General features: G+C 38.3%; 1 protein-coding gene across 8 annotated transcripts in view; it reads right to left on the bottom strand.

The window, feature by feature from the left end:
* The window catches only part of CNTN5 (contactin 5), a 618,627-nt gene extending 602,961 nt beyond the window's left edge, over positions 1-15,666 (bottom strand). For 4 of the 8 annotated variants that reach the window (XM_010400613.4, XM_010400620.4, XM_010400614.4 and 1 more), the window contains exon 1: positions 14,748-15,031. The gene's annotated coding sequence lies outside the window, so the exon portion shown is untranslated. Of the gene's footprint in view, positions 1-14,618; positions 14,711-14,747; positions 15,032-15,188; positions 15,356-15,480 lie in introns of those variants that run through there. The other 4 variants (XM_010400616.4, XM_010400617.4, XM_039563708.1 and 1 more) reach the window with 3 other exon arrangements.
* Positions 15,667-16,643: the final 977 nt, after the last annotated feature.

Below are 16,643 nucleotides of genomic sequence, written 5' to 3'. Positions count from 1 at the left end.
TTTTCATATTGCCAGAAGCCTTTGAATATTAAAAGCTGGTCTTTAGACAAATTCTTTTCCTTCTGCAGCTGAGTCCAGACTTGCCATTGTCCATTTGAAAAATGGACAAAGTGCCCACAGTTTTTGCATGCTCCACATGTATTGCAATTACTAAAGTTCCTCTGCATGTCTCTTGTTGACTTGTAGATGTTGGCTGTAACTATTCAGAGTTACTGGCTTATGCACAATGATTCAGAAAATTCTCTAGTACACCTCACTGAAATTCATTGCTGCATGCGGAAGTGTGCATGGGTGTGAACATATGCGGGTGTGTGTAAATAAATCCCTTTAAGGCCCCTGTAGTGACCCTGTAGCTGATGCTATGAAGCAGGAAATCCAATTATACCTCACTTAGCATGCATAACTAAAAATGTTATTATTGGTCATAAAATTATCCAGCCCTTTCAAAAATCAAATCTATGAACTGTGTGACTGTACTCCTCAGGCTGACTTCATGCTGTGTGAGGAAGCGCTTCCCTTAATTTGTTTTAACTCTGCCTGCATTATTGCAGGCGGCACTTTGGTGTGAGAGACGGATGGGGTGAAGTGGCTAATTTGCCTTCTAAAATGCCTGGGAATTTTTGTCTGGGAGCAAACTCCTGGGACTGCACAGAGCTTTCACATACACTATACGGCATTTCCCAAGTCAAAGCAAAACAGCAACAATCATCACCAACAACAATATCTGTTTTCCAAATGTGCACTAAAATGAAATGTCAACACTTTGATGAACAGCTTCTGTAGCAAAACAGCGTGTATGTGACCGAATGGCAAGAGACCACTGTTTACACAAAAAATGAGTATATTGAAATAAAATTACTCTGAACATTCTGAGCTATTTAAAAAAAAAGTCCCCATTAGAGCCAATAGTAAACCACATTATCTTTTAAAACTTTGAGCATATACAAATTCATCATGTTGACAAATGAGGTAGATGAGAGTTAAGAAAGATCATCAGTATTTACTGTGCTGTGAATTCCTCCCTTAAAACTTCAGTTCCAAGGGGAACACTCACTCACAGAGCCACAGTGGTCAGGCTGCAAACCATGGAGGTTTCAATGACAAGGCACCGGTGTTCAGTCCAGTGCTCTGGAGTATCCTCTTTCTCTGGCTGAAGGGTTATTTTATCTCCACTAAAATAAATTCTTTTCCCCAATTCAGCACCTTGGTAATATGAGCCTTGACATGATTTACTTCAATTTCCTATAAATGTCCTCTGAACATTAACTTACATAAATGTATTTCAGGACGCAGGTCCTTGAGGATGCCTGCACAAGCTACTTTATTTGTATTTGGAGACTCAAAAAAAAAGTTGTATTTGTGAGTTTCCCCATGCTGCTAGTAAACTAGACAAGCTTAATGAAGCAGTAAAAAAAATATTAATCAAAAGTTCAAGTCATATCTTTATATACTGGTAGCAGAGGTTACAAATAAGACAAACAAAATCCCAGTTGAGACTGAATGCTTGAAAACTGACTGTTTCCTACCTGGTCACTCTCTCTTACTGAGGATAGCCATGTCTCAGAAATCACAGATGACAATCACAGTTCAAAACCTTTTGAATTTTACTTGCAATTCTGAAAAAAACCCAAACAGTGCCTTTCCCTGTGCACTCATGCATGCATACATTTGAAATAATGGCTTGGGATGCAGAGGCATTGCGCTTGGCAGTCTTGGGTAATTACAGATCCCTTTCCCCTCTCCTTGGTTCACACCTCATCTAGTATAGGCTTTGAAAACTACCCAAAAACTGTAAACTGCTATTCCAAAAGATGTATACCTTATCTCCCATAAAAAGCTGTTACCTTTTTTTTCTTAGTCAGCCATGAACATTAAATATCATACAATAAATCTGCTTATTCTGAAAGCTCATGGATTTTATTACCTTGGCAACAAAGTAATCTGTTCAAACCACTTTTTGCTGCCAGATTTAGAGTTTTCTGTGTCACAGAAAAAGCCAAGAAGAGAGGATGAACAGTTAACTGACTCCTTCCCTCATGCTTGCATCATCAGTTTCTAGAGATGGGAGAATAGATATAGAGTGAAAATGAGGTCCTTGGTTGCTCAGAACCAGAGGTAGTTAATAGATTAAATGGATTAAAAGTAGATCTTTTGATTTTATGACAATGTCTGGCAAAATCCCAGTCGGGAATGGAATTTTATTTTCAATATATCAAAAGAACATTTTTAATCTAGAGAAGAAAAACAGTGTGAAAGAAACAAACAAAATAGAATGTTCATTTTTTCACATCCATCTTTGGATTTTCATTGCCAAAGAAGCACCCAAAGGCTGTCATCAAAGATTATTACAAATAAATAAATAAAAAATCGAATCACTTCATATGGAAGCTCCTATAAGTTTCCCTTTTTTTTAGATGACTTGTTGATGATTTGTTCATTGTTTCCAAAGGAGAAAAAAAAGTAGTGACAGTGATTCAGACATCTAATGCTTCAGTGCTGTTGTGTTGGTGTCACTGAGAGATGAAAATCTCCCGCCCCAGCACGAGGATGAGATGGAGCAAGTTTCCCAGAGAGACTGTATCCAAACCCCATCAAAACCTCCTGCCACTCCAGAGCACACTTCCAGAATACTTCTCCTACTCAAATGGCAAGGGACTTGCAGCACCATCTTTAAAATGTTGAAGGCAGCATGCCCTACTGAAAAATATAACCAAAGCTTGATCTTTCTCTGGAAAGCAACCATACACAAATGGCACACCAGGGAGTCATATTAAACATTGTGCAGTGGTTTTTGTACCAAACACAACAGGTAAGCAAATATTTTTGTGGTTTTTCTGTCAGTCCTGGAAATTCAGTGTGAAATATGAAAAACAGGTAAGGTTCTCTTTCCAAGTATGATCATGATTAACAAAAAGAGTTGGAGGGAAAATTGTTGTGAGTTACTGCTCAGACGCCTCATCATAGGCTGCAGTAATAGAGCTAATTTATTGAAGTGGGGACAGTAAGAACCTTGCAGATATATTTTTTTTTTTGAGTTTACACCAGCCAGAAAATAATATTATTCACTATTAGTCGTGGCACTGCTTGCGTCTTTATCTAGTCTCCTGAAAAAAACAAATGGAAACCTGTTTTTCTGAATATTTTATGCCGTTGAAAGGGAACTACATTTGACTGAATCAAAGAGATTGTTTAAAATTTTTATGATGTGTTTATCAGATATTCAATGTTTTTGTGATTTTTATAATAAGAAAGATAAAACCTGATAGAAAATAGATATTGGGGTTTACAAGACATAATCTACAAAAATAAAGACATTTTTAAGATTAAGGAGCATATTTTTGAACGTTCCTGATAGAAGTACAAAATTTCTATAATTCAAAAGTACTATTCCATGCCATGAAGTAAAGATTAGGTGTAATTAGCATGCCCTTTTTCAAGGTACTCGTTCAGGACTTCACTTAAGACTGCTTCACTGAAATGCAGTCAACGTTTGTTAAGTGTATGCTTAGTTTTAGACTGTGTATGAAGTTCCTCAGAACGTGTGTACGTGTTTCCCCAAGTCAAAGCTGCAATCACTACTGGTTTCAGCATGCCCAACATACAAGCTCTACTGCTTTGCTGGGCAGGGTGTGGGTCTCCTCTTCCCCAGACCATCAATACTTAGAAGAAAAGGCCAATAAATTTTTCTAATTTTTCATTTTTCATTTTCATTTTTCTTGCCCTGAATATACAGAGGAATAAATCACTACCTGAGATTTAAATGTGCATGAGACACTTGCTCCTGTAAGACCTCACATGGAGATCTAACCAATCAGTTAGTCATTGAGATGCATTAAACACCTTTCTATCCTCTCCTGCTCCTCTCTGATATTTTTACCATTCCTTTTCTGACAGCTCCTACCTTTTCATACCCTCCTTTTTAACATTCATTTTAACATGTCATTTCCTGCAGCCCTCGCTGGTGAGAAGCAGTTACAGGAGCCTACCTTTTCTCACAGCTCAGCCTCTTGCTTGGATTGTTGGTGTAACCTGGCACTTTTCAAGAATTGATTGGTCACTTAGATCAAAATGTTAAATATTTAAAATGGCACCACACCATTCATAAAGTGAAACCTAAAGTGTTTGTTTACTCTCTGCTAATTATTTTAGTTCAAGCAGGCAGACTCAACTGTCTACATTATTAATTAAACCTGTAAAAATGATCTAAGGACAGGAAATTTGGTTCTTGCTGCTAGCAGTGCTAAAGATTAAGCCACAACTCTCATTAGCTATAACATGAAAATCTTTTTCTCCAAACTGCACCAACACAAAGCTAAAAAAAATCATATCAGTCCATATTTCTAAATGGTTTGGAGAGAAGATTAGTAATTGTGAAATCTCAGATGTTAACTATTTTTAGGAGGCAAAAGTGATGTTACTAATTTACTGGTGTTTGTGGCTATCTTTGGCCTGAAGTAGCAAAGACTCATGTTCTCTAAAGTAGCATGTTTTAACACTAAAGGGTTTGAAGGTTTTCTTAAAGGAAAATGGAAGGTTTCCCCAAAGGCCATACAAGAGCAATATATAACATTCCATGTACAACTTCTACCAGTAATCTTTACAACTATATATTTGCTATAGGAACATCATCATTGGGTTTTTTGATGAGCAACACTGTAATGTGATGGAAACCACCACAAAAATTCACATTCCTGCTGAAAAGAATTGCATGAAAACCCTTAAGAGTTATATGTTTTTATATAAAGTTTGATAGTTTCATTGCACTACCTGAAGCAATGCAAGTTTCCTTAGCTGGTATTTTCCACGATGACCTGAAACTCCATTCCATTCTGTCAAAAGATTCACACAGTGGTCGAGTGCTGATTTGCAGTTTAGGGCTAGAAACACTCAAAATTCTCATTTTTGTTAGACACAGGGGGACAGATCCAAAGGGAATGGAAGAGTCTAGTTATAGCTTGCAAAGAGGTGGGATAGATATAAGCACACGTCTGTGAACTGCAGCTTTTGAGTGTTGCAGAATATAAAGCCTACCACTCTGCTGTGTGTCTCCACAGGGCTCTGGAGCCTAATTATAGAGCTGTATGAAAAAGTTCTGCTTGTCAGCAGAACCAGCAGGAGGGAAAAAAAAATCATATTTTTGCACATTCACAGAAGAATAAAATATTTAGGCAGAAAATCATCATTGCTGCAGATGGACACTTACAGAACAAAAATGGGTAATTTTTGTGCAGCTCTGCTTGTCACTAGCATAGCCAGAATACATTTGGTAGCAGATTTAAAATCCAACCTAGAATTCCTCAGTCACTGCTCATGGTAAAATGTGCTTCATAGAGCAGTAGGGGTTGAGGATTGCAGGAAAATTCAAGGTAGGGAAACTATCCTAAAATGAGCAGTCGGGATTCCACCAAATTTAGTGTTGCTGCACTTGCTTATGCCAGCAGCGAATTTGTCTCTTGATGGTTTTGAGTCCTTCTGAGTAAAGATTAGCCATGAAAGCCTGGTCACAATTACGACAAGGCAAAATGTGAAGATGTGACCCTATTGAGGCAATGAGGAGAGAGATCTAGAAGACACAGGAAAGAGATGCACAAACTGTTAATGAAAATAGCAGTCAGCAGGTGCTAGAGGCCAATAGATTTTAACTGCTTGCTTTCATTATATTTAAAAAGATGCTCTTTAAATGCATACTTTGAGTGAGAAGAAATATACCTATAAAAGAGCTACTTTATACCCAGAACATTTCATATGGGCAACTAAAGTAGTTTTAGGAGAAATATGAGTTGACAGGATGATAGGCACAATACCTGATTCCCAATGGTGTTCGGTGACAGCTTCTACCCAGTATATCAAAAAAACTCAGTAACCCAGAACAGTGTTTTGTGTGTGTGCTGTGTGACCCTCCACAACACTAATAGAGGGATTATCCATTTGCAGGTGCAGGTCTGTGACACAAAAGGTGAATAATTTATATGGACTTTCCCCTTCTTCCCCTCACACAGCACCAAGCAGAGAAATGGGGATTCATTACTGCGTGGTTCTCGCCATTTCTGCACTACCCGGCCTGTGTTTGTAGCCACTCAGTGGAAAGCCTGGCTCTTAAACACAAGCTGTAGTGACCTGTACTTTCAGCTTTGGATAAGTGTTTTTCTCTTATGCTTGTTAAATGCAGTGTGAATTTTATGTGAAAGTGCTTTTTTCTTATTCTTTTTTTCTTTCTTTTCCCTTGGCATCATCTAATTTGGCAGTTCTTGGAGTGCTAGAGAGTCTCTTTAATGTATCTCAAGGCACAAGGACTCTGACTTTACTGCATTAACGGAATACATTTATTTGCTGCCTTTATACGTGGCAGTGGGAACTGATGAAAGATTGTGTTCTCAATACTTCCCTCATCTCCTTCTTTGTCTGACATTAGCAATAAAATACAAATTACAGAAAAGGCAAACCAAGCATACAAATTAAGAAAACTAATTTCATGCCAGCCAACATGTGGGAAAATCTCAGGTGATGAGGAAACCAAAGGAAAATCGCAATAAAACAGACTACACTAAGAAGAAATAATTATAAATAAAGACACAGAATCCAATAATATTTCTATACACTAGTAAGTAATAAAGTAAAAATAAAAATGAGTAGAAAGTAATAAAACTCTCCTGCAATAGGATCTTCTGCCCATAACCTGCCAAAGTGTCTGTTTTCTTAAACAATGAAAAAGGATTTCTTGCAATATCTCTTAGGTGCTTTAAAATCTGCCCTATATTATAAAGAAGTAAAACAACCCCATGTTTACTGTGCTTGATGCTGGAAGCTGACTTTGTTTTGTTTAATTTTTATTTTCAAGTTAATGGATGAAGTTTTTCTCAGCCAGTTCAAAGAAAGTTAGGCTCAATAAAAGGTAAACCTTTGTATTTTTTTGCTGTTACATCATTGCAATTCTATTATAAACCCAGAAATAAAACAGAAATAAACAGAAAGTCCAAAACCACTGCCTTGCATATAGCTATTTACAGTCTTTTTTTTTTCCACTGCAAAATATTCCAGATCTTATTATACCACCTACAGGTAGTTTTTAGATAAATCCTTGGGATCCCCTGAGCTTCTCAGTTACTCTATGTTCCAAAGAGAAAGTGTGTCCATTACAGATTTTGGAGAGGTTTCTCATGACCCAGACTGTTTTGACTTTAAACCAATCCTCAGAAAAAAGCCTGCTATTTTTTTTGAAATCTTAGATAACACATGAAACTAGCATGCCGGTTTTGATATAGACATTATCTTCAATAAACATTACAAGTGTTCAACTGACTGTATTTTCTCATATGTCAGCTTTTACTTGATGCAGAACATGACATATGAAACTACTAATCATTTTCTGCTGAAGCAAAATAACAAAAAGCTATGATAAATTCCTCTTTCACATATTATTCTCATTCAGAAATCCTATAATCCTATATAATCATGCACATATTGTTTATAATTTCAACATATTTTTGTAAGCTTTGAAAGAAATCCTTGGCAAATTCCTTTCCATTCCTTTACAACTAAAATCTTGCTGCTTCAAAGGAACTATTTTACAAAGATTGACAGAGAAGGAATCCTGATAGTAATTTATGGATACTTAATGAAAACTTACAGAGGTAGCAGAAATTAAGTAATGATCGTTTAAGCACAGAATCTGTATTGCTCCTTTACAATTTATGCTTCCTGATTTGCCCAGCCTGTATTTATTTTCTAGGGAAGGACTTTGGGTTTTGTATGGTTTGAATCAATCAGTCTGTCTTGCTTCTGCTTTGTAGAAAATATGCAAGAATTTAATCCAAATTCAACTGAATTGCACTGCTTTGATGCTGCTTATTTTCTCCAGTTGTTGATTAATATGCTCCTTGTGCAAACATCTTCCTCCTACCTGATGCCTTCAGTAATGTCTCAATTGGTTGCTGATGACATTCAAATTTCCTCCAGAGATGCGTTTTGAAGTCACAAACAGAGGATTATGCCCATCAGTGAATGACTCAGGCACAAAGTGATTGATAAGACAAATAAATACTTAGATCTCAGCAATCAGTCGGTTGTGATATGCAAGGGGGAAAACAAGACTGCAGGCATTTCAGCTATATATCATGTTTTCTAAATTATCTTTATATTCTAATGGCCCTCTTAATAAATTATCCTCCCTGGTTATCTGATCTGAAATACATTTTCAATTATGCCTCTTCTCAAACATGTAACAGTCAGTCTTCTTCAGTCTGAAGCTATTTCAATGTCCAAGAAATAGCTTCCAAAGTCCAGAAAGAGGAAATACTACACAACTGGTTCTGAACTGAAAAGCTGTGTACACATACATCAGAGAGACTTTATGACATCAGAGAAGTAATGGCTTTTTTCCCACTTTCCCTGAGCTGAGTTTTATGTAAGCAGCAACAATACATGACACTGAATATGTTACAGGGGAGTAAGAACATTTTGAGCATCTTGCACATATGAGACTGAGAAATCAGGACCTTTTATCACCTCAGATGCACAAAAGTCAAAATCCAAACAAAGAATAAGGTTGTGGTACAAGACTGAGTAAATTATTTGTTTTATTTAATCAATTATATTTGGATTGACAAAACAAATAAAAAGTTTTAATAAGGAGAACTTATCTTTTAAAAGAATGTCATGTGAAAGTCCATATAATTGTTTTTAATAAGTTTTGATCTGCATGAGGTTTTGGTAACCTGAAGAATAAGTTAATTTAGAAACGGGGCCTAAAAAGTCCACATTTCAGAAGCAATTCTGGACTACTGGTACTGTCTTCAGACAAACTTTCAAGACATTTTATAGCATATATGTGTGATCATTACACATGTCATAGTGTTGCAGATAGTATCTCAGGCTTTTTTTCTGGTGTGGGAGCTGATCTTGAAGGAATCTGTACATGATCATGGTAGCATGGTTGTGAAACACATGTCTTCCCTTAGCTATAAGCTCTTCAAAGGTCAGAAATAACAGCAAATAAAAGGAAGTCTTTGAGTTAAGCCATAGGTTCTTAGATTCAGGGACCATTTTGTGTTTACAGCCCTCAGTGCAACAAAACCTTGATTTATGATTATCACGTCTAGTTGCCATGATGATGATAAGGTTTATAATGGAATAAAGGGCCTTGATAATAAAACAAAAAAAACTTCTATGACAATCAGAGTTCTAATCTAAATAATATTTAGTATAGACTTGTAATGTAAATTAGACAGTTGAGGCGACTGCATTTTAAAGTGGTATCTGCATTTTTTTATATATATGTAAACAGATGTACCTGCAAATTACAGTAAAAAAGAAAAATCTAAAATTTATATATACAGTTGGTGAACTGTACATCAAAGTAACCTATATAGTAGGTACAGAACTATACTTGGGGGGGGGGGGGTGTCGGTTTTTAAAGTGCCACTTTATAGACAAAGTTTTCATTAGTTTGGTTTAGAAAGAGGGCTGTAGTACAATATTCCAGGCAATGAAAGCTTATGGGAAGGAAATTAATAAGCACAGGAAAAAGAAACTGAATGGAATTTTAATTCGCTTCTGTGTCCAGAACTTCAAATCCATTTTTGTGCTAGGCATACTAAAATTCCTATACAGGAACAAGACAGCTCATGAAATTGGCAATATTTTCTATTTCATCCATTCTGTATATCTTGCCCCCCATCCAAGCCATCACAAGAATAAATGTAAATTTAAATGGATAATCCTGATTACATTGTAGTAATAGGAACATGACAAAGCTGAATGACTTTGTCAGACCAATTGTGATCAATGTCCCCCAAGTGTTCCAGCCTGTCCAGAGTAATTTGTTGGAGTGTCTATAATACTTTTGGCAAATTTTCTCTGTGAGAACCATCACAGAAGAAGAGGTAAAACATATACTGTGACTTTGTTGACTCATTTTGGTGTGGATTTGTTCATTACACTTCAGATCTATGTGGACATCTGCGAATAACCAGGAGTAGATGGCATATGAAAGTCTGCAGAGTAAGCTAACAGGGATAATGGGTCATCTTTCAGAGCATATGACATACGTGTTCTTAAACAGTTAATAATTAATCACCTTTCCCAAATGTAAATTTCTGTTAATCTGTTCACCATTTACCATTTAGTTTTGAGGGCACATTTGTGGGAGACCATTGAAGCAAACACATCTTCTGGATATGTCTATTCATGGCTAAGAAAGAATTACAACGCTTCAAGTTTAGTGCCTGAATGTCTTCTCAAAATAATATTATAAGGAGGTTATCCTTTTATATCAGCTTCTTCTGTTACTATGACCAAACAACCTTTTCCATTTACCCTTCCATCTGTGTAGCCACTACTCTTGGTTGAATGCACCTCTATAGCAGCTTTGTTACAACCTATAGCAGGAATGTCACAGCCACAGGATAATGTCCACCATGCACTTGATGAAGACTATAAACCCAACAAAAATAAAATGGGATTCATGAATTCTTGCAAAATGATGCTATTTGGTAAGGGAAGACACCCAAAAGACTGGCTTGATATTATGCCTACATCAATTACAAAGCTGTACATTTAGTCTTGATCAAAATTACTTGAAGGCTAGGAATCCTGTTGAATATATAGCAAATCTTTAACTATTAAAAACTGAACATTTTTCACTCACAAGGAGGCTGAAGTGAGTGTACAAGTCCCTGTATGTTGAGTGAAAAGTTGTCATCCTTCACCCCTCTCAGGAACTGCAATGAACTACCTACAAACTTTGTCCGCTTTTAGTTTCAGGAGCTGAAGGTTCTCCAAAGATAGCATCATGTTTTAACACCATTTACAATAAAACCTTTAAGAGCATACTGAAAAAGGAAATTCCCAAAAGAGGTTTCTGATGGATGGAAAGAGTTTGATGTATTTTCTATTTCTAGGTATGGGAAGGGAGAAGAGTTATCAATTTTCCCCAAGACTGATGTGTAAGTTTGGTCTTGAAGGAGATGTAAAGAGGTGAGCTATGGTTGTGCAACTAGTACATGACAGCATGCATCATTCTGACATAACCTGATGGCTCTGTAAGCTTAGGAGCTAGTCTGAGTGGATGACTATACACAAAAAGTATGAGCATGTGATCAAGAACATCAGCTGTAGCATGGATGGTAATTCTAATGTTTTATTATATTCATAACATACAGAATCTGACATAGTATTTCCCTTATTACAGATCCTCTTGCAACACCTTAGAATTGCCTTGTTGCCTTTATGAAATACAGTGAGAAAACATCCTAAACTTCCTTTTAGAAAGCAGCTCATAAGCAAAGATCAGATTTTCTTATGGTTCACACACTTTGGGATATTTTCATAAATCAGCCAGGAAATTAATTATAAAAACAAACAGATTACATTTCCTTCCACTAACTAGAAAATATTACTGTTGCTGCTATTCCAGCTTGCAAAGACAGAGAATCATTGCTCTTCTGTATATATGTGTGTGTATAAACACATCTATACATGCATACACACACATTATGAGTCTTTGAAATCTTTAGGCAAAATAAGAATGTCTTTATCTTATCAAGTTTTAACAATTTCATAATTTGCAAGCCCATCCCCTAATAAAGTGTTATTGATCAAAATTGTTCAGGAGATAAGAATCTGTAGAGACTCCATCAGTTCCAGAAAGAGTACTTTTCCCTTGTAAAACATTAAGAAGTTGGTAATCCAGGGTGTAACAGACCCTGAAAAAAGCATCAGAGAAGCCATGCACAGAAGGAAGAAAATATACTGGGAAGCGCCTACCAATATAGTATTAGCAAGCAAATGTCTATTTCACACTGATTGTCAGGGAATTAAGAATGCAGTATAACTGTGGTGGATTTTACTTAGCATTTTAGAGTACAAGAAATTGTTCAAATGATTGAGGTTGTTCTGCAACTGAAAGAAAGTGCAATGCAGAAGCTTTAGCAGGAGCATAAGGAGGGAGCAGACCAACAGTGGCAAATTATGCAGTGCATTCAGAGGAACTAAAATCTGTGTTGCAGGCTACAAGCAGAAACGCAAAATCATTCAGAAGAACTATTTTTTTTTCAATGCCATCAAACCAATCACCTCAGATGGCTCAATATCTTGGTATGTATATTCTTAACATACAGCTTTCTATGATGTCTTTTGTAAAGACTTGCATTAATTATTTAAAATAAATATTCCTATCATTAACCTAATCAGAAAACTTCCAGTGTGTTGAATCTGTTCAGTGGAACAGATTTTTCTATATTTCTAGCAAATCAGATCTAGACCTTTTGAACATACCAGCTTTTTACAAGCAAGAAGGAAAACTGGATCTCAGACTGTCACTTAAAGCATCATACTTTTAACCTCCTCTTTCCATACAGAGCTCTTTACCTTTACTGACACCCTCTGGTCCGTATGTCTAAGTCAGGTTTGAATTCATTCCAGCACTCCTTCAAAAATTTACTTTCCAAATCAATATTTTGTGGAGCACAGAACTGGATGTTTTTTGAAACTCACATAAATCATATCACTGATTCCCCAATAGTTCACCATGTCAGCAACTTATTCAGGGGACTCAAGCAAATTTGCCAGTCATGACCTTCCTGTACTGAACCTTTGCTAACAGTCGTCCAAGAGATGCATTTCTTAAAGTTGCCCTTTATCATTTTCTAACAGCAGAGCTTTTAATCACACCTTTTATCTTAGCTGCTACAATATTTTTCCTCAAGACCTATTTTCAAAGCTGCTTTCTTTCAAATTCTCAACTATAATTCAGCCAGTGAGACGTTTTTATTTTCTGTTTTCATTCTTAGTACATCTGCCCTTGTTGTAAAATGAAATTAAGATCCCTACATTTTTACCAACATTTTTACCTCAAATTCAAAATATGACCTTCAGCTTCATATTGACCAACAAAAAATCTACACTCTTTGTCTCCAAACTGTCCATAGCTATCTTCACACTTTCATGCCATGCTCTGCAAGTTCTGACTTTTTGCATCGGCATTTGCTTTGTAAGTGTATGAAACAGAAGCGCTGCACGTTCAATAGTCCACTTATAAAACTACTTAGCTGTTATCACCTTCAAGAGTGCTTAACACTTCACTCTCCTTAATATATTTGTTGTCTTCCAAAACTTTGCCTTCTTAACCACATCTCTTAAACATTCCCATAGTATATCCTGACAGAAGGCCACTCTACATAAAACATTTCTCAGTTACTATAGTTCAGGTTCATGTCTCAGTTTTCTGTCTTCCTTTTGGCATACCTCAAACTAGTAAACAAGCATTTGTGTTTTCCCTCACAACAAGATAGAGAAGGGGTTTTGGGGGGAGGAGGCTGGGGTTTTGGTTTTTTTGTTTGTTTGTTTATTTTACTTGAAACTTTGTAGGTAAGTGTTATAGTAACTAAAGTCACTTTATTAAAAATATTTTTAGAAATTCTACTAGAGCATTTGATAGCTTTTTAAAGTAATGGTCCAGCTATTGCTAATTCTTTCAATAATTCCTGTAATAATATTAATCAGAATAAACTGATCTTGTGTTAATATTGATTGCCATAAAGTACTTCTGAAGGAGTGGTACTATAACTCAACAAGAATTAATGGCACTTTTATTAATTGGAAAAATGTCATTCAAATTTTAATCATCAGGAATCCCCCTTTAGCTTTTGGCTAATAGTGAGCATGTAATTTATTTGTAGTTTCAAACTTCAGGGTCTCATCCATAGCTCACTGAAGTCTAGAGGAATGCTGTAACCCCTCAGGAAAAAAACCTGGTACTGGGTCCTTCATTTCAAAAAACCAATAACAACTAAATTTGTGTCATTTCAAGGAAACATTACTTTAAAAAAAAAAAAAAAGAAATGAACTTTGCAAAAACTTTAAGCTACATTTCTGAAATACTGCAACACATAGAAAACTTAAATCCTAAGTACTCACGTTACACTATCTTGTCTAACTTCTGTTTTATGAAGTTTCTGAGCTTAACAGGAATGCAACTAAACAGCTGAAGAAGCACAGATACAGTCATGGATTTCTTTTTTTCTGATATAAAAATCTTAAAAACACAGTGTTGTGCTCTATGTCACAATAACTCTCAGTTCATCTTCTAGCCAGTTCACAGACATTCCACACAGTCTTATCAACTGTCCTCACATCAGAGAGGAAAAATCAGTGCATCTTTATGTAATTCCATCTCCTCTCCCTGTCAGCAAAGGAGAAAGAAGAGTCCTGGCACCGTACTTTTCTAATTCCAGAGATAACTGTTTATCCCAAAGCTAGGTATCATTCCAAACTCCAAAACAACACAACTTTCAGTGGATCACTATAAACTCAATATGCTGGGTTATTTCCTGATTCACCCTAGAGCATTAGCATGGTAGCTCTCCCAAACATAAGAAATTAGCACATTTAAACAGGCATTCCTTCTCTGGAGTATGTATTGTACTAAAAGCCTCACATCTCTCTTCACAACTCATTCACTGCAGTAGTTTGCTCGCTAGTTAAATGACAGGAAGCATATAGCAGACCACGGTAATTTCTGCTTCAACTTTTCTGCTCAATTATGACAACAATTTCAACGTAAGATTCAAAACAAAAAAGCAAAAGACATAAACCTGCAGCCCAAAAATGGGATCTCTCACCGTTGCCGGCTTCACAGTAGACTGCTCACAGAGATGCTGCGATGGATATTACAACAAATAATCTGCACACGCTCCAGAGTCTAACCAGGGAAATCAGTGTCTGGCTGGGGGAACGGCAAAGACACTTACCGCTTCTGTGGCACCGTCTCTCTCGCCCTGACTCTCAGCCTCTCTCTCCCATCCTCCTGACAGCCTCAAATATAGCAGTCCCTTATGGTGCTGAGCCTGGGGGAGCAGAGGATTGCAGAGTTGGGTTTTTTCCCTTTTTTTTCCTCTCTTTTTTTTTTTTTTTAAAACCATCCAGAGGTAGTTCTCCAGACCCGACCGCCTCTCCTCCTCGGCTCGCTCAGTGATGGAAAGCCCCAGGTGAAGGCATCCGCGCCGGCAGCTCCCGCGAGCCCTCCCGGCCCCGCCGTGCCCCCTCCCGCGGGGGGACCGAGGCGCCTCCCCCGGCTGCTCCCGGGGGGGCGGCGGAGGCTCTGCCCGCCCCTGCCCGGACGCGTGTGGATGTATAGATTATATGGATGTGTGTTTATATGAGTGCCATCTCACACCGCCGCTCGCCCCTACCCCTAAGCGCGCAAGGACTCCCCTCCTCTCGCTTTCCTCCTCCTCCTGCTGCTCTCCACCTTCCTCGCTGGTTTTCTCCTCTTCACTCCTCTGCCCCGGAGTGTGAAGGCAAGAGGGCGAGTTGGCGAGCGCTGTCCCCTGATCTCCTGCTCCTCTAACCCAAGACACCAGCTTTTTCCATCCACCACTTTCTGACCCCATTCTCTCCTTTTCATCCCCTTTCCCCATCCTCCGTCCAAGTGGATTGGTTTTTTAAGATTTTTTTTTTTTTCGAATGCGTTTTATTCCTCACCAGCGGTGATGACCCTCCCTACCCCCGCGCTCTGCAGCCGGAGCCGGGAGCCCGGGAGCAGCGGCTGCTGCCCGCAGCGCAGCGCAGCGCACCCTCTTCTTCTTTACAACGCGGCTGCTCCGGCTGGAGGCACACCCGGGGCAGCACCACGCGGCCGGCAGCCGGAATGCCGCGGCTACGGCAGCCCGTTCCCTCGCCGCTCCCTTCCCCACCATCCACCCGCTTTTAGCCGCATCCCCGCTGAGCAGCCGGCAGCGCTCCGCCTCGCCCCGGCCCCGCGGAGCGCCCCGCGCCCTCCCCGCCCGCCGCGCCCGCAGCACCCGCCCCGCGCAGCCCCGCCGGAGCCGCTCCGCCACAGCAGCCTCCTGACAGGCGTTCCTCGGCCGCTTCGCATCCATCCATACATCTAGCGGGTTCCCACTCTTTGCCTCTCCCTAATGGCTGTCCTCAGGTTCCAGGCTGCTTCTAATCCTTCCTTTCTTCTTCTTTTTTTTTTTCCCCCCTGTGGCAATGGCAACTTCTGCTATAACATTTAATACTTTTCTGGCCGTCTCTGCTTTTCTTTCCTTGCCTTTTTTCCCCTTTGCCTTCCACAAGTAGTCAGGACTCTTTTTTAACTTACCCATTAACTGAGTAATTATTGTATAGTTCCTATTCCTATTCTCTGTGATTTTTCTCTGCCTCAGTGATTCAACAGAAAGCGTAAACCATTTCAATGGTTTATGTTTTCTGAACCTCTGTGGCGTACTAATATGTGTGTATGTGTGTGCATTTTTCTTTACTAATTTTTCTTTGTATTTATTTAGTTTTTCTATCCCAGGTAGTTTCTGACTAATTTTTAAAAACTGACCTTTATTTGGTTTAGATTCAGGAGAAAGACGATTCTGGGTTAATTCTGGAATTTGTTTGCGTTTCTTATACAACTCTAGTCTTAAACTGGCAATACTAATACAAGTTTTTTCTCTGTGTCTTTTGCTTGTCTCTTATATTGAAGCCTCTAGCAAGATAAGATACTAGTGATGAGTGACACAGTTTTATACACTTTTGTGGTCCTGTATAATATATGGAAGTCTGTCAGAGGATTTACAGCTCAACATCACGTTCAGTGAATTCTGTCCACTACTGTCAGTGAGGATTGAGTTGCAAAAAACTCTCAATTCCTT

This window comes from Corvus cornix, chromosome 1 (genome assembly GCF_000738735.6).
Source record: "Corvus cornix cornix isolate S_Up_H32 chromosome 1, ASM73873v5, whole genome shotgun sequence".
NCBI lineage: Eukaryota > Metazoa > Chordata > Aves > Passeriformes > Corvidae > Corvus > Corvus cornix.
This window is presented reverse-complemented; position numbering and strand designations above follow the sequence as displayed.